The sequence below is a fragment of the Apodemus sylvaticus genome, chromosome X (assembly GCF_947179515.1).
Source record: "Apodemus sylvaticus chromosome X, mApoSyl1.1, whole genome shotgun sequence".
Lineage (NCBI taxonomy): Eukaryota > Metazoa > Chordata > Mammalia > Rodentia > Muridae > Apodemus > Apodemus sylvaticus.
In genome coordinates, this window is record NC_067495.1 from 140933018 (window position 1) to 140948559 (window position 15542).

The 15542-nt window shown below is 34.3% G+C and overlaps 1 pseudogene; it reads right to left on the reverse strand.

The window, feature by feature from the left end:
* Nucleotides 1-2081: 2081 nt before the first annotated feature.
* Nucleotides 2082-15542, reverse strand: part of LOC127674713 (DDB1- and CUL4-associated factor 13-like) — a 54666-nt pseudogene continuing 41205 nt past the window's right edge.

Genomic DNA, 15542 nt, shown 5'->3' on the forward strand with positions numbered 1-15542 from the left:
AAGTAGCTTTTCTTGGTACAATCATTGGCCAGACTTGTAATATTTGAGCCATTTGGGACTACTTCAGATCTGAGGCCTATTATCACATCAGGTAGTCTTAAAGTTCAAAAATTTCAAACAGGTAAGTTATGGGGTATAGTTATGATTTACCTTTCCAACCAGCCTTGAGATAAAGATGTGTTCTTTTCTGGCTCTTTTGTTGGTCCTATAGTTGTAAACTCAGATTCTCCTGAATGTGCAAGAAACGGCCCAAGCCATAACCCAAGTCCCATTCCTTTGTATTTTTGATAAAACAACAGATCATGTAAAGCCAACAGAAGTTTATTTAGCATTGTTCTTTCAGTTTAGAAGGCCCAAAGAAGTTGGTAGCAGATTCAGAGTATAGAACATTGATTGTTCCTTTTGTGGCTTTACATACAGCAAAAAGCAAGAAACTGCTTTTTAATACAGGATATCATAAAGCACAGGTTAGATTTATACTTGCTATGAAGTTGAAGATGACTTTGAATTTCTGCTCTTCCTGCCACTCTTACAGAGTGCAGGGATTACAGGTAGACATCACAATGCCTGGTTTATAAAATGCTTGAGATTGGACTCAGGGTCTTGTGCTTGACAGGCCAGCACTCTTCCAACTGCTATATCTCTAGGCAGGTGTTTCATTTATAATAGTATTGATTATATTAATGATTACACCAACTTCATTGTCTAATCACATCCTAGAGGTCTCGTTTCTCTATGCCATCACAGTGAATCATTAACATATTCAGTGAGAAACAGCTTCAGACCACAACAAGCAAGTTAAACAACAACAAAAATTTACTCTTAGAAAATTTAAAACTCATCAGCTCAGGGAAGATATAATTTGTTACATCAAAGTGCACTAACCTGTTGAGAGAATTCCATGATCTCAGCTGCAGTTAAGATAGGTTCCTTAGAAAACTTCCGGAGGATCCTGCTGTACCACTCCTGGACATATACTCAGAGGATTCCCCAGTATGTAATAAGGATATGTGCTCCACTATGTTCATAGCAGCCCTATTTATAATAGCCAGAACCAGGAAAGAACCCAGATATCCCTCAACAGAGGAATGAATACAAAAAATGTGGTATATATACACAATGGAATACTATTCAGTCATTAGAAATAATGAATTCATGAAAATCTTAGACAAATGGATGGAGCTGGAGAACATCATACTAAGTGAGGTAACCCAGTCTCAAAATATCACTCATAGTATGCACTCACTAACAAATGGATATTAGCCTAGAAAATTGTAATACCCAAGACATAATCCACACATCAAATGATGTCCAAGAAGAATGGAGGCGTGGCCCCTGGTTCTGGAAAGACTCAGTGTAGCAGCATAGGGCCACACCAGAACAGGGAAGTGGGAAGGGGTGGATGGGGGAATAGGGGGAGGGAAGAGGGCTTATGGGACTTTCTGGGAGTGTAGAGCCAGAAAAGGTGAAATCATTTGAATATATCAAATAAATATTTTTAAAAAAGAAAGGTAAAAACTAGACATGATAGGATACAGTGTATAAAAATAAGATTAAGCAAAAAGGGAAAAATTATGTAATAATATACACAAACATTTTTTACATTAGATTTCTGAGAGTGTCCAATCAAGTTCAGTCCCAAAATAATGCTCTCAGACATGCTTTATTTTTAAGGAATTATTTCCTTAGAAATAATATCCCCAGTGCCTTAATTTTCCCATTTGAACTTAATTACCTCAAGCAATTTCACAGGTACCTCTTAAAGAATATCTTGCAATGACGTTATTGAATTTATATTGTGTAACTAGAGGCAAACAACAAAATTAGTTTTTCTTTCTCTTCTACATTTTCTTTAAGGTGTCTTCACAAATACTGGACTAGAAATAATGAAAGCCAAAATATTTGATTCAACAACTGGTAAAATATGTTGAATGAGATGTTTTAAAACCTTTATTTGGTGAGAGTTATACTCTGAATTTGCCTGCTTAAAAGCATAATGTCTTATTTTTTTAAACTATTAAACCAGAGCCAGGACTTTTATTTACAGAGTTACCAAATAAAATGTAGCAAATAATTATATGTCAATATTTGTAGGGGAAAAAAAAACATTGTTTCACAACTGCCACTACCTGTTTAGTCCTCTTTGACACAATTGGCACAGATTCAGGCTTACTATGTTTAAAATGAATCTTTTTTTTTTTTTTTCTGTGATGACCTTCTTTCATGACACACTGCTCTGAATCTGACTCTAGATAGATTTAGGTAGATAATGTTGAGCAATTCATCTTACATGTGAATGGTATTGAAGTTTTTCCTTTAACTTCTAGTTATAATCATTTGCTGATTTTTTTCTTCACGATGTAAGTACACCCAAGTTTTCAGAAGCATTAGCTTTACCCAGCCAAATGATCATTTCATCAGATCCACACATAATGTACTTTCTATCAGAAGTCCACTTTACACAAATAACATACTGCATTTGTTTTGTATGATACAGTTCCCTGTCTTGGCTTTTGTCCAAAGTAAAGATTCGAATAGACTCCAGCAGACACAAATTCTTTCCCTATGGGAGAGAAGTCTACATCAAGCACTGGAGACATGACTCTTGTGGAACATAACAGGGGTGTCCAGTGATCACATATCAAAATGAAAATGGAAATCACATATCAAATGTAAAATGGAAAGCTGCTATAAGTTTCCAACAGATTATATTTGTTTTCATACCCAGTATAACCATTTTTAAAGGAGTAGCTTACCGCACGGCATACAGTACTATATTCCTATAAGAAGCACAATGTCCCAAAAAATATCTCAATAGGGTTAAATAGGTTTAACAATACTTATACTATCAAATCCCCAGTTTATTGAGCTCACAGGGTTTGTTCTTTGTTCAGATGTCTACTTGTTGTCCACAAGTTGCAAAGGCAAGATATTTCCAGTAAGGATCAGCACCAGCATACATTGTCTTTCCGAATATTGTGTGCAATGGCTCCTACTCCTCTACATAACCTTGTCCATCCATTTTCACTGCTTCACAGACTTGCCATCCCACAGAAATGACTGGATACTCTTTATAGAAAACTTTCATGTGCTTGTATAGTTCAAATATATTTTACTTCAGTCAAGTTCTAAATTTTAACCTCTCTATCACATGCCCCAGAAAGGATGTATTGAAACGAAACTGACTCCATCATGGTGACCATGAGGGAAGCAAGGAATGGTTTTGCATACTTTGAAATTTGGTAGCATTTAAAGCTTTTATATACTCTTATGGGACTTCAAAAGGATGTAAAGTAGGATCACCATTTCTTGGAACTCTTTGCATATCCAACTTGGTGTTGCAGACATAGCTGTCAGAGTTCAGGCTCAGCATTTTCATCTTTATCTTAGCTGCTCTAGATCTCAAATTCCACAAACCTTTTTCTGGGTTTAGTTTAAACCAGCCTCTATGCAGACATACAACTTCCCATGTTGGTCACTCTTAACAGAATTAAGAATTCTTCAAAATTTCCAATCATTAAAACAAAGCTTTAGAATTTTTCATTAGTCAACTTACTATACAAAATGTTAAAAATACAACAATGAAAATTATATTTAATAAGATACTTTCTACCTAAGAGCCCTTATTTTTAGCAAGGAGGTAACTGGTTTGAGATGAAAAGGTTATTTACTTTACATAAAAAAAAAATAACATCAACCAGATAGTACACATGGAGGGACCTATGGCTCCAGATTCTTAGTCAGCAGAGGATGGCTTTGTTGGACATCAAAGGAAGGAGAGGCCCCTGGTCCTAGAAAGGCTCAATGCAGCAGTGTAGGGGAGTACCAGAACAGGGAAGCAGGAGGGGAATGATTAGGGAAGGGGGAGATGGTAGATGTGTTATGGGAATTTCAGGGGGAATCAGGAAAGGGGAAATAATTTGAAATATAAATAAAGAATAGATCTAATAAAAAATAAAAAAATGTTTAGACTTTAATATCTTCATTTGTTTTCATTAATCTTTCCAGAGTCTGAAAACCCAGAGTATCCCTACTATCAGTAATTATGAAAGGTCTACTTACTTTTGAGAGACCATGATGCAATATCATATCCATCAGGACCTAAACTCATTTACCTATGAATTATATGACTGTTTTGCTCACTGTAAGTGGCAGCAGAAGACTCCATCTTTATTCCTGTACAGGTTATAGGCAAAAGAAATTTTGGGTTGAAGGTTTTCATGGTGAATTGATATGCCCCTCTCCTCTGAAAGTCCTAAAGATGAAGGAACAGCAATCCAATGACTGCCCCTAGTTGAAACCCATCCCCATTTGAGAGACCCAACCCCTGATACTATTAATGATAGTCTGCTATGCTTGTAAACAGGAACTGTCTCCTGAGAGGCTTCATCCAGCAGCAGATGGAATCAGATACAGAAACCAAAAGTTAAACATCACGGGGAGCTCAGGGTGTCTTGTCAACAAGTGGAGAATATAAGTGAACAAGTCAGAGGGGTCAAGGACACCAGAGGAAGATCTATAGTGTCAACTCACCTGGGACCATAGGGGCTCAAAGAGCCTGGGCTGTACACCTAGGGACCTGGACCTAGACCTCCTACACATTGGAAGTAAATTTGCATCTTTGCATCTTTGTCTTCATGTATGTCCTTTAACAAATGGAGCAGGGGCTGTCTAGGTCTCTGTAACCTCCTAAGGGATCCCCTTCTTCCCTACTTGGACTGCCTGTTTGAGCCTCAGTGGGAGAGGATGTGCCTCATGAAACCTGCTGGGACTAGATGCCCCAGGATAGGGTGGTACCTAAGGGGAGCTCACCTTTTCTAAAGAGAAGGTAAGAGAAAATTTGTAAGGATGGAACTGGAAGAGAGGAGCAAAAAGTGCTGTAAATAAAAATTAAACGTCAAAATAAGAACTATTTTTCAATCTTAAGGCTTCTATCTCTCTGTTTTGTCTGCCTGCTGGTCTGTCCATCTGTCTATCTATCCATTCTCAAGGTAAATTTGAATTTGTAATGTCCTTATAATTTCTAAATGACTATTGTATGAGATTTATAAATTAGGAAGACAAATTCCTTCACTTGATATTTGTTTTCATTCTCATTTTTACTAGAAATTCTTATGAAAGTTTTGGCTGATATGAGCCCACGATTAAATAGCTTATTGGTAAGCCTGCAGATTGGACATTAATACTTCCTTGTGTAAAAATTTTAAATTTAATGTCATTTTCCCCACATGAAATATAATTTCTGTGCTATGGTTAGTGCTGACTCCACAGTTGCACAAGTCTTGAAATACTAGTAAAGTTTTAAATCCTATGACACTGCTTTTCTCTAGGACAAGTAATTTTGATCTCTATTTTAAGGTAAAGGGCCATGTGTGTGCATGAATATGTATACAAAGTCATATTTTCCCTTATAAAAGATACGTGATGTTTCAATATAAAATATTTAAAAGCAGAGACATATTTCCTGCATGTTTTCAATGAACAGTTTAAAAGCAAGATTCCTTTGTGAAATACTAATATTCTATTAGAAAAATGGCATTTATAGGACACTCCTATTATCTGTGCTTTCTGCAGGTTACTGCACTATTTTGGGTTACTTGGATTTCACACAATTTTCACTGAATTAACTGTGGGAGGTAATTGGTACATTTGATTATTGCAACCATCACAACTACCAGATATGTATAAAATGTACTTGTTTTAGAAATGTATTACTAAAATTTAGACTTTTATATCAGATTTGACTTTTGTAAGCGAAGGTTTATATGTATCAGTTGCAATAAAAGATAAAAGTTTAGCACTTTGAATTATTGTATTATATAAAGAATTCTAAATGCTAAATATTAAATAATAGATTTTATAGAGGTTAATCCTTATAGAAAGATACATTATAATAATTAAAGTATACATATATTAATACATACTATAATGATTAAAAAGATATATAGGTCTGTCACTTGACTGAAGGAATAAATTGGCAGAACAAGAGAACTAAGAAAGTAGCCCTAACATGTATACCTTCTAAAAATATAAATGTGTTCCTATAGTTTGTAGGCTTTGAATAAAGAGTATTAAAGCTGAGACTGTTGTTCAGTTGGTAAGGAACTTGCCAAGAGTACATGATGTCCTGAGCACTAAGTTCGCTTTGCAGCATTATACAAACTGCTCATGGTAGCACATGCCTGAAATCTAAGCTGTCTAACCATGGATACAAGAGAATCAGAAGTTCAAAATAATCTTTGTTTATACATCAACATGAGCATCATGAAACCCTGTCTCCAAAATGATTAATTTTAGTATTATCTTAATGTTAATATTGATAGTATTCAAATTTCTATAACACTATTTAGTGGTAATATTCATTACATCATTCTTTTTAGTTATTTTCATTGTATTATATTCCTATGATAAATTCTGCTGCTTATTAATATTTAGATTATTTCTAATGCACAACTAGTAAATGGAACACTGATATAAATATTCTGTATATATACCCTCATAGCCATATGTAATTCAATTAATTAGACTATGCAAGGCTTACATTTAGAGATTTTATTGGGAACATGACTATTCAATTTTATTAAATGAAGTTAAATTAACTTCCAAGTAAACATTTTTCCTTATTTTGTCTCTTTCTTATTGATTACATAACTTAAAATACTTAGAACACAAAGGCTATTATGCCTAAATGCCTGGGACATATTTAATTTTATTATGAGCCTTCATAATATTATATAGAGTATATATAGGATGATGTATAATATGATTTGAAACATGTAATTCCTTTTTATTGTAAGAATTTTGTTCTCATAGATGAATTTTCTCTAAAAATTCTCTTGTAACTCAAATAATTATTTTTAAAATCTCCCTTGCAGATATCTTTATGCACAACATTTATTTAACCTATGAACAAGGACAGTTTTGTTTTTGCAAGTACATAAAGCAAATAATAAAAAAAGACTAACATGTTTCTTGCCTTACTCTGCTATTTAGAATTTATAAAGCAATAGCATTTTTTTCATGCATATTGTATGTATAGCCTATGTTTACAGTTTAATTTGTTAAGCTGATAAATCACACTAATGTATGGTCTTTCATAAATCCAAAATTATATTTCTGGTTATGTCCATTTATTTAAAAATACATTAATTTCATCCTCTTTGTGACTGTTTAAACTTTGCTGTTCTTTCTCTCTGTCACATGACATGTGTAGTTAATTCTTTGATAATATATTAATTTATACTATATTCATTCCTATGATCATGGAAGAGCTTTATATTCTCTATTGCCTTCTTCAACTTCTTTCTTCAATGCTTTTATGTTTTCTTCAATGCTTTGTAGGATTTTCACTTTCTTGGCTAGATTTATTCTTAGGGATTGTTTGAGGCAGATGAGAGGATTATATATTTTTCACCTGTGTTGCTATAGTTCTATAATGATCTATTTCAATTGATTAATTACATCATAGGTTTCTGTGTTTTTGTATACAATTAATGTTCTTTTTTCCATACATCCAAATGTTCTATAGAAGATGTGACAAATATCTTCATTCTAGGAGTGACCAAATGACCATTTTCATTTATGGGAGAATTGGTTCTAGACCTAATATACTGAAAGAAGACAAACTAATAATGTGAAGAAAATACTAAGTAATATATCCTTATTCACTGGTGGATATTTGATTCAGTCTTAAGAGGGGCACACTATCCCAGTTACTAGCAAAAGGGTTTCCCTATGAGCCAAATTTGTAACAATTAACCCATCAAATGAAATATGTTAACATATGACAGATGGAAAATATTAATCTATATTTTTGTTCTTCAATCAATAAATGTATTAATACATGAATTTATGAATGCTATAATAATGAAAGCACATTTGATTTTTGCCATGAATGAACATCCTAGAATTATTGTGATTAAACAGCACCAACCCAGTTTCAAAGCTAATCTTATAAAATGCATGTGGAACTCCTCCAAATGTCAAGCTACCTGAAAGCCATGCCAAACTGATAATCAATCTGGAGAAGTTTAACACAGTGAAACAGGCAAACATTTTACAAAACATGGCTATATGTTGTATTAGAAAAATAAATTGACAAGGTTGGAAAAATTTAAACAATATAAATTAAATTCTGTGTTTGTGAGTAGTGTAGAAACATTTATACTATATTGTCTCAGATGAATGTAATAGGTTATGTCATATTTTAGGGAAGTACATACTAAGAAGTTTAGAAAATACTACTTACTGACAAATTGTCCAGAGAATTTTACTTGTCTATATTAAAAACAATATAATATGATGAAAGGAGCAAATAGACTGAAATATTGAGCATCAGAAGATTTTTTTGAAGTTGGAAAGACTTTATAATTTTAAGAGCTTTTGTACTGCATTTGGAATAAAGCTTATGTCTTGCAGAGAGCATGGCATTGAGTTTTGTTGCATTATTGAGTCCTTTTTGTGATCTAGGAAAATTTTGGAGTGAGAAGAGTACTTTGGTACCTTATATAGTCCTCTCTTAGCCACTAAGAGCTATGACCTAAGGCCACATCTTAAGTCAGTCATTTAAATGTGAGATACCTGTAAAATCAAAAGACAAAATGTATATAATCAAAATATAATGAAATAAAATATTCATTCTCATTTCAAATGTGAAAAACAGGCTACAATGAGGAAGGACTGAACCCAAATATCAAGACAGAAAATCAGCAGGGCAAATATTAAATCCTGTATCTTCATGTATGATATAAGGGCTTCAGCTTCAAAGGGCTTAGATGCTTTCACCTCTCCAACTTTGCTGCTTGCATCCTGCATCTATTTCGTGGACTATTTCTACTGCCTGTATGAAGCTCTCTCTGGCAGATGTCTCATAACTGGGTGGAAAAGGAGGCAATAAGATTGTAAGAGCCAGTGGGTATTGTTGTCTTCCTTACACAGAAGTAGTGATTTTCCTATTAACTCACAGAGACTATGTCAGCACACATTCTCATGCCAGGTGGGGTTATGAAACTGAATCAGAAATTGACATGGGTTCACTTCTGTAACCAAGAATACATCCAATTATTACCCACCCACAATGGAAAAATCAGTTTTCTTCAATGGAGTGTCACTGGGTCTATTAACCACACCTCAATATGAGTCCCTTACCCAGGAGTCATTGGTCAAAAGAAAAGGAACTCAATGATATTTTTGTACATCTTTTCTCATAATGGTTGGTTTGAGCATTTCAAGGTTTTACTGTTGTTTTTGGATTATGTTTCATGATGTGTTTTTGTTGAATGTGTGTGTGTGTGTGTGTGTGTGTGTGTGTGTGTGTGTGTGTGTGTGTGTGTGTTTTCCTTAGGCTTTTTCTGTCTTTTAAAAATTTTTCATTTGTTTGTTTCTGTCTTCCTGTTTACTTTCTAAAGAGAGGCCAGAAGAAAGGGCATAGAGTTGGGTGGGTGTAGAGGTCAAAACCATCTGGGAAAAGTTAGCTGAATGAAAATAGTGCTCAGAAAATACTGCATGATTTTTTTTTTAATAAAAATTAAAGAAGGAAATTGTTCTCTACAGAGGCCTGACAGAAGTGAGAATTATCCACTCTTGTCACTTTCTTCTTTGTGTTGATTAAAAAATAGCTATAATATGTAAAGTCTCAATGTTGATGAGTGACTAGATAGATGATAATCATGTAGATGGAAACCACTGTATAAGATAATGAGCCAAGGAAGAAGAGGAGAAGGAGAATATAACATTGAGTTTCTCATTAATTTTATTATGTTTTTCTATTTCTTACATTCAGGTCTTAATCAAGCTTCTCTAAGTATGATACTGAGTTTCTTAAGCATTCAAAATTTATTTCGTACATTTTGAGAGGCCCAAAGTTTCAGATATACTGTCTAACGATATATTTTACCCTGCCTTATAGATATGTGTCTGCTCCATTTATTCTTATATAACAGAAAGAGCAAGGAAGCTATCTTGTGTCCCTTTTATATGATCACTATTTTTATATATGATGTTTAAATCATTTGACTAAATTATGACCAAATACCATCATAATATGGATTAATATTTCAAAGTATATAGATAGATAGATAGATAGATAGATAGATAGATAGATAGATAGATAGATGATATACATTCACTAATTAGGTAGCAATCTATTAAAACTTCTGTGTCTCCCAGGATGAAATCTAATAACTGAATTAGAAAATAATCTAATTTTAAAGAACATATTTTTAACCTGATTTTGAACCTCTATTTAAATAGAAGGGGAGGACTCAGTTAGTGGCTTGTGTGAAGGTTGCAGAAAATGTACTGGAAGAAGTAAAAGTAAAAGAGTCTATACATATTAATATATGCAAGGTTCTGTGGCAGTTTATTCATACAGGAAATTAGGAACTCCAAGACCAGGGATCAGTGTAGTAAACCAATGATCAGAACTGACAATTTTGGTACAGAAAAGAAATCTATAGAGATGGGCACTGTGGAGGAGTAATTGCTGCTTCCATTTCCTTTTCCAGTGCCCAAATAAATTATTGTTAATGCATCTTGTCTTGAAAGAAGTTTGTGCAAAAAAAAAAAAAAAATAGGGCTTAGCTTCAGAAGCCAAGAACAATATTCTAGTCATTTCTACTTATTTCCTTCCATTTGGCCAAATGTTGTTGACCTTAATATCTCTACTCTGTAATTGCAGTATGCACTTCTTCCAGCTATATAGATTGACTCATTCGACCTTCCTTCCTAGATGATGTACTATGTGATCAAAGTTACAATTTTGTTCTATGAGAGATGTCTTAAGCACACTATTTGCACAATTTTTTTTTCTTTAAAGCTGAAACTTTTCATCAGAGTGTTTTTGCTCGTATACTATGTTAGACTGTTTGCTTTGGGATAAAATAAATGCATGGTCAGGTATATCTGATGTTGTTTTCTTAAAAAAACAAAACCAAAAAATTCTACCTTTTCATTGTATCAATGTAGTCTCGTGAGCCATAAGCTGTGGTGAAAGCCTGCTAGCTCAGAGAGGCAGAGAAAGCGTCCAGCTGGCCTTCCTCCTCCACTGATGTCCCAGAAAGAAAAGGTTCCACAAACATCCCAGAAAGAGAAAAAAGGCTTCTCCTTCTCCGTATTGTCTTAAATACCCATCAACTCAATATCCTTCCTTTCTATTTACTTCTGTTCACTCCCTGTCAACTGGTTGCTTGCTCTGCCTCTTGACATATGGGTTACTTTGTTTATCTCTTGGGTTAAAGGTGTATGCTAGGTTTGATCCACACCACAAGTACTTCTTTCCAGTAAACAAAATTCTCTAGGATCAAAGGCTGAGTCACACCATAGTAGAAACAGGTCATTATCTCAGGGTTCATTGTATGACAAAATATCCTGCAACAATTTAATAATCTCTGAAACTATCTAGCACATGGAACATAAAATCATTTCACATCAAATCATGACATTTTTATAAATAAAAGAATATAAATTTATATATCTCTGGATAACTATATTCATTTGTACAGTGAGAAAAGCTATTTTATAAAAGAGAATCTTTGGAGACATTGTATATATTTTAGGAGGCAGAATTATAAGATTATTCTAGCTCCTCAGTGATGTGATCTCTATGATTGGCCTCCAGAGTCTGAAGATGATTGGAATCCTTAGATGTAGTAGCTAAGGATGAAAATCTGTTTATTTCATTTTAATTAAAAAGAGAAACTACCCTGGAAAAGGTGACTTAGTTGGTATTCCTTTTAAAGAGTACTTATGGCTTCCCATGAGACTAACTCTGCCTTCCTACTTACTGTATAGCAGGAAATGGTCATGAGTTCTTCACCTGAAAGAAAATTAACTCATCAAACAATCACATAATTTTGAAAGACAACCTTGAGCTTCAGATGAGACCACATCTCTATACAAACACTTGATCACAAAACTTGGGAAAACAGCAAAGTTTTACCTAGACACCTAACTCACAAAAAGCATTTAATATAGATGTATATTAGTTTATGCCATTAAGTATATAGTACATTGTAATGCTAAGTATAGCCTTTATGAAGAAAACTGAGTACTTTTAGACAAAGTTCGATGTGCATGTATTATATAAATCAATCATTACAAATCAATATGAAGAATGCTTAAAATTTACAGTGGGATGAACTATTATTCTCTTCAAAATTACAAAAGTTCCAAATATGGCCTTATTTATTACTAAATCCAAAGAAAATGTTAACCTAGATTTATGGTAGACCCTGACTTCAAATATTCACATATTTATAAGAATTATACAAAATATTACAAATACACTGATTTTTGAAATTCTGACTTGCAGAAATATTAATTATTAATTTTGTTTCATTAAGCAGATAATTTTTTTCATAATTTAATTTGGCATTAAAATAAAATTAACATGTATTCAACTCTATGCTCAAAGATAGGATGTAGACTCAACACTAAAGGATCTTAATAGCCCAATAAGAAATTTGTGACTGACATGTCAGAAAACTGAAATATGAAAAGGTGTTTTTCAAAAGTGAAACAAGAATAAACAGTTCTACTCTGAGATAGAGAATATTGACTCTGGCTAGAGAAGTCACGCTTCTATAGTGGTTTGAATAGGTTTGGCCTCCATAGATTTTTTGTGTTTGAATACTAGGCTGTAAAGAATGTCACTATTAGGAGGTATGGCCTTGTTGGAGGAAGTGCGCCATTGTGTGGGTCAGCTTTAAGGTCTCCTATAATCAGGTTCTACCCACTATGGAATCTTTCTCTTCCTGCTACCTTCAGGTCAAGATGTAATACTCTTGGCTCCTCCAGCACCAACCCTACCTGCATAATACCATGCATTCTACCATAGTCATAATGGACTGAACATCAAAAACTGTAAGCCATCCCTAATTTTATGTTTTCCTTTAAAAGACTTGCCTTGGTCATGATGTTCTTTAGAGCAATGAAATCCTAACTAAGACAGTTTCCCAGAAACATGAAGTAAAGAGCAGTGAACAGACTTGCATATTTGTACTGTATCTTGTCTTACTGAAAACACTAATGATACATGTGGGTAGAATAAACTAAATTTATTCACTGTTCTTTCTCAAAAAAAAAAAAAAACAAAAAACAAAAACAAAAACAAAAAAAACCCCAAAAAACACAAGGGAGTTCGTCCCCTTGGTGTCTTTATGTCATGTGTTTTAGGATACAAAGAACTTTATTTTTTTTTTATTCGATATATTTTTTATTTACATTTCAAATGATTTCCCCTTTTCTAGCTCCCCACTCCCCGAAAGTCCCATAAGGCCCCTTCTCTTCCCCTATCCTCCCACCCACCCCTTCCCATTCCCCGTTCTGGTTTTGCTGAATACTGCTTCACTGAGTTTTTCCAGAACAAGGGGCCACTCCTCCTTTCTTCTTGTACCTCATTTGATGTGTGGATTATGTTTTAGGTATTCCAATTTTCTAGGTTAATATCCACTTATTAGTGAGTGCATACCATGATTCATCTTTTGAGTCAGGGTTACCTCACTCAGTAAAATGTTCTCCATCTCCACCCATTTGCCTAAGAATTTCATGAATTTGTTGTGTCTAATGGCTGAATAGTACTCCATTGTGTATTTATACCACATTTTTTGCTAGTACCTCAAGTACAATATTGAAAAGATAATGAGAAAGGGGGCAGCCCTGTCTAGTCCCTGATTTTAGTTTCAAGTTTCTCTCCATTTAGTTTGATGCTGGCTACTAGTTTGCTGTATATTGCTTTTACTATGTTTAGGTATGGGCCTTGAAATCCTGTTCTTTCCAAGACGTTAAGCATGAAAGGATGCTGAATTTTGTCAAATGCTTTTTCAGCATCCAATGAAATGACCATGTGTTTTTTTTCTTTGAGTTTGTTTATGTAGTGGATTGCATTGATGGATTTCCGTATATTGAACCAACCCTGCATTCCTGGGATAAAGCCTACTTGATCATGTTAGATGATCGTTTTGATGTGTTCTTGGATTCAGTTGGCAAGTATTTTATTGAGTATTTTTGCATCGATGTTCATAAGGGAAATTGGCCTGAAGTTCTCTTTCTATGTTGGATCTTTGTGTGGTTTTGGTATCAGCATAATTGTGGCTTCATAGAAGGAATTGGGTAGTGTTCCTTCTGTTTCTATTTTGTGGAATAGTTTGAAGAGTATTGGTGTTAAGTCTTCTTTGAAGGTCTGATAGAATTCTGCACTGAAACCATCTGCTCCTGTGCTTTTTTTGGTTGGAAGACTTTCTATGTCACCTTCTATTTCATTAGGCATTATGGGACTGTTTAGATGATCTATTTGGTTCTGATTTAATTTTGGTATTTGGTATCTGTCAAGGAAATTGTCCATTTCCTCCAGATTCTCCCGTTCTGTTGAGTATAGGCACTTGTAGTAGCATCTGATGAATTTTTTGATTTCCTCAGTTTCTGTTGTTATATCCCCCTTTTCATTTCTAAGTTTGTTAATTTGGATACTTTCCCTGTGCCCTTTGGTCAGTTTGGCTAAGGGTTTATCTATCTTGTTGAATTTCTCAAAGAACCATCTCCTGGATTTGTTGATTCTTTGTACGGTTCTCTTTGTTTCCAATTGATTTATTTTAGACCTGAGTTTGATGATTTCCTGTCTTCTACTCCTCCTGGGTGAATTGGCTTCTTTTTGTTCCAGGACTTTCAGGTGTGTCGTTAAGCTGCTAGTGTATGCTCTCTCCATTTTCTTTTTGGAGGCACTCAGGGCTATGAGTTTTCCTCTTAGCACTGCTTTCATTGTGTCCCAAAGATTTGGGTATGTTGTGCCTTCATATTCATTAAATTCTAAAAAATCTCTGATTTCTTTCCTTATTTCTTCTTTGGCCAAGGTGTCATTGAGTAGAGTATTGTTCAGCCTCCATGTGTATGTGGGCTTTCTGTTGTTTTTGTTGCTATTGAAAACCACTCTTACTCCATAGTGATCTGATAAGAGGCATGGGATTAGTTCGATCTTCCTATATTTGTTGAGGGCTGTCTTGTGACCAAATATATGGTTGATTTTGGAGAAGGTACCATGAGGTGCTGAGAAAAAGGTATATTCTTTTGTTTTAGGGTGAAATGTTCTATTAATATCAGTCAAATCCAATTGGTCCAAAGCTTCAATTAGTTTTACTGTGTCCCTGTTTAGTTTCTGTTTTCCCGATCTGTCCATTGAGGAGAGTGGAGTGTTGAAGTCCCCCACAATTATTGTGTTAGGTGCAATGTGTGCTTTGAGCTTTAGTAAAGTTTTTTTTTTTATGAATGAGGGTGCCCTTGCATTTGGCGCATAGATGTTCAGAATTGAAAGTTCTTCTTGGTGTATTTTTTCTTTGACCAGCAAGAAATGTCCTTCTGTGTCTCTTTTGATGACTTTAGGTTGAAAGTCAATTTTATCTGATATTAGAATGGCTATTCCTGCTCGTTTCCTGTGACCATTGGCTTGTAAGATTGTCTTCCAGCCTTTTACTCTAAGGTATTTTTTATCTTTGACACTGAGGTGTGTCTCCTGTATGCAGCAAATTGTAGGGTCCTGTTTTTTATCCAGT